General features: G+C 62.4%; 1 protein-coding gene across 5 annotated transcripts in view; it reads left to right on the top strand.

The window, feature by feature from the left end:
* The window catches only part of PGS1 (phosphatidylglycerophosphate synthase 1), a 36,615-nt gene extending 33,850 nt beyond the window's left edge, over positions 1-2,765 (top strand). For all 5 annotated transcript variants that reach the window (XR_005837310.1, XM_040640105.1, XM_040640107.1 and 2 more), the window contains one exon: positions 2,241-2,765. The gene's annotated coding sequence lies outside the window, so the exon portion shown is untranslated. The remainder of the gene's footprint in view (positions 1-2,240) is intronic.
* Positions 2,766-2,983: the final 218 nt, after the last annotated feature.

Raw genomic sequence — 2,983 nt, 5'->3', positions numbered from 1 at the left:
CTCTGCCGTGGGGCAGCAGGACATCAGTTAACACTGTTTGCCTTCAAACTAGCTATTAAATTGTCCCGTGGGACAGTTAGGCTGGAGAAGCCGAAAGAATGTGCCAGGGCACTGGGTTTGTGTTTGGAGAGAGGCTTTCGGTAAACAGCGCTCACATTCCTGCAGATTCTGTAGGACCAGAGTCAACATTGTGCCACAGCCCGGCTTGAGCAATCGGGGCCTGTGCCCTCCGTGCTCAGCTGCTCCCTTTGTCTCCACTGACCACCTCTGGCCAGCCCTGGGCCCGCCCCCCCCTCCGGTCCCCCAGGAGGCAGGGGATCCGGGTCCGCAGCACCTGCGGAGGCAGAATCCCTGGGTCCCTGTCACTGGATTGCAACCCAGAGGTGAATCATCTCTTGGAAAAGTTGGGAGGTCCTTTTGTCAGCTACCCGCAGTACGTGCGGAAGAAATTGCTGTTTTATTTCAGGCTCTACAGGCAAAATTGCAAAACTTTCCCATTTTGTGGTTATTACCAGGGATTAAAAATGAGTTGCCTGGTGGCCACGGGTAGTTTTCTCCGTGTTCGCAGGAGTGGAGGCCTGGCTCTCCGGCCTGGACACGAAGGGCAGCAGCGACCCCTCCTGGCCGGCAGAGGGGCTGCCCCGTAACCAGGGCAGCAGCAGCTCCTTCCTGCAGGGCGGCCCCACAGGGGTTGGGCTCTCAGGGCCCCCCCCAACCCTGAGGATTCGAGGGGCGTTTCTCCTTCTCTTTTTTGAGCCCCACCAGGCCCCAGGATTGTTGCAGTTGTTACCCTCAGAGTTAGGTCTTCTAGGGTCTCCTCTCTTGTGGTTCCAGTGAGACTACTTAGAAAAAAGTTCTCGCAAAACCTCAGGATCATACTGAACTTAGCCCGAGGCCAGATGCTCCTGGAGGCTCCCTGTGCTCTGCACGTGGGCCCGAGAACATCAGGGGTGTCAAGCTCCCCCTGGAGTTTGCAGGCCCTACTAGCTGCCTTCCCTGTGCCCCCAGTGTCTGGCTCATCACTCTCTCCCCTTGTCTGTGTGCCGCCCCAGCCAGCCCCACATGGCAGCCCGCTCACTTGGTTGGAATGGCTGGAGGTGACAGCCAGGTCATCCCAGGGCAGCCCTGGGATCAGCACGTGCCGGCCCCCGGGTGCGGCGGGCTGTGCGTGCATGGGGCACTTTTCCTCATCGGGCCGGTGGTGTTCCTTAGTCCCATCTCCCTGCACAGGTTCGGGGGCCTGGAACACAGGCTGAGGGGCTTGTGCAGAGGGCAGGGTGTCATGCCTGCACAGCGCGTGTCCCCCGGGGAGGTCAGGACCTCCAGCTTGCCTGGCCGCGGTCGGGGTGTGGCGGCAGACTGTCCGGGATGTGGGGACCGCAGGGGCGGGACAAAAGGAAGGTGCTGCGCCTACTGGAGAGGGACCCACAGCCTCTGGGAGTGATTGTGGACTTGATGAGCCTGTGACCGAGGACACGTTAAGGTGGTCCCGGGAACCGAGTTCGTGGTGTTCGGTGCGCAGGCATAGAAAGCGGGCTGGTGAAGGGGCAGAGTCGCCTCTGGACTGGCGTGTCTCAGCGCTGGGATCGGGGAGGGAGGAGACCTTGTCTGAATCAAGAAAGGTTCTCTGTCCTTGGGAGGAGGGAACAATGCGTCGGGACTGTGTGGAGGTGGCGGTTCCTGTTGGTGCAGAACCCCTGAGGCCAGAGGCCGCGGCTGCGCGTCCACACCTCTGAGCTGCTTGTGTGCAAGGGTGCGGCCGCCCGGCCTCCGGGCTGGCAGGGCTTGGGGACTGGGCTCCTGGGGCTCGCCTCAGCAGCGGGAACGGGGTCTCCCCCGGCCCCAGTGACTCAGACAAGTGCAACTCAGTGACTTCACTGTTTTAATCCGGCCTGCGCCCCCTCTTCCGTGCCGCCCCCACCCCCGGCCCCTCCACCTTGACGTGCTTCTAAAGGGCCTGGGGGACGTTGGAGAACAAAAAGCCACTATCAGTTCTTATAAAAATAAAAGTTGCAAGGCTGAGTTTCTCCCTACCAGCCTGCAGGTGCGGTCCGGACCTGGCCCGGGGGCCCGGCGCCCTCCGCACTAGACCTGTAAGAGCAGGGCCACGGCCGCCAGGATCCACTTGGCCGCTTTCTCTTTGGTCTTGAGATTAAAGGTCCAGACGTAGGTGGGGCCGCGGATGCGGGTTTTGTACACAGGACACTCATAGATGTTCTTGGTCTCCATGCGGTCCGCAGGAATGGCCCTGATGAAGATGACGGGCATGGCTGGTGTCAGCTCCTTCAGCCTGGCGTCGGCGATGACTCCGGTCTGGGTGTCCCAGCGAGCTCCTGCAGGACAGCACGGCGAGGTCAGGGTGGCCCGTGGGCCGTGCGTGGGTGCCGCGTGGTGTGCCAGCGGGGAGCCGGGGGCGCCGGGGGCTGGACTGGCGCAGGCGCGGCTGAAGGTGGGGCGGTGAGCAGAGGCCCCGGGCGGGGGCGCTGGGCACGCCGGGACTGCTGGGACCCCGCCGCACGCCACCTATCCGTCAGCCTTCTCAGCCTCGGTGGCAGGAAGCGGGGGCTCCAGCTGGAAGTCACAGCAGGTCCCATGTGCATTACGCAGCCTGCGTGTGCGTGTGCGTGCACAGGGCACGCGATTGTATGTGCACACGCACACGGAACTCTCATTTGCCTTTGACCAGACTGCTATCGTTTCTACTCACCCTGTTACTGGTGTTTGTGTTTCTTGTCTGTCATTCCAAAATAAACATGGAGAGCGGCGTCTGTTGTGCTTGTCTCTGACGTGGGGACTGGGGCACCCTGAGCCCTTGCCGGCTAAGCCCTGACACCCCCACAGGCAAGGGGGTGGCGTCAGTCGCTGAGTGGGACGGTTTGTGGCGGGAAAGCTGCCCCTTGGCTTGATGCGTCTAAGGGACCAGGCTGCCTGGCGGCCCTGCGGCATCTGCCGGAGAAGGCGGGGGTGGTAGCGGCCGGCCCCC

This window comes from Ursus maritimus, unplaced genomic scaffold (assembly GCF_017311325.1).
Source record: "Ursus maritimus isolate PB19 unplaced genomic scaffold, ASM1731132v1 scaffold_24, whole genome shotgun sequence".
Classification (NCBI taxonomy): Eukaryota; Metazoa; Chordata; class Mammalia; order Carnivora; family Ursidae; genus Ursus; species Ursus maritimus.
Note: the sequence above shows the minus strand (reverse complement) of the source record. Positions and strands in the feature narration are given on the sequence as shown.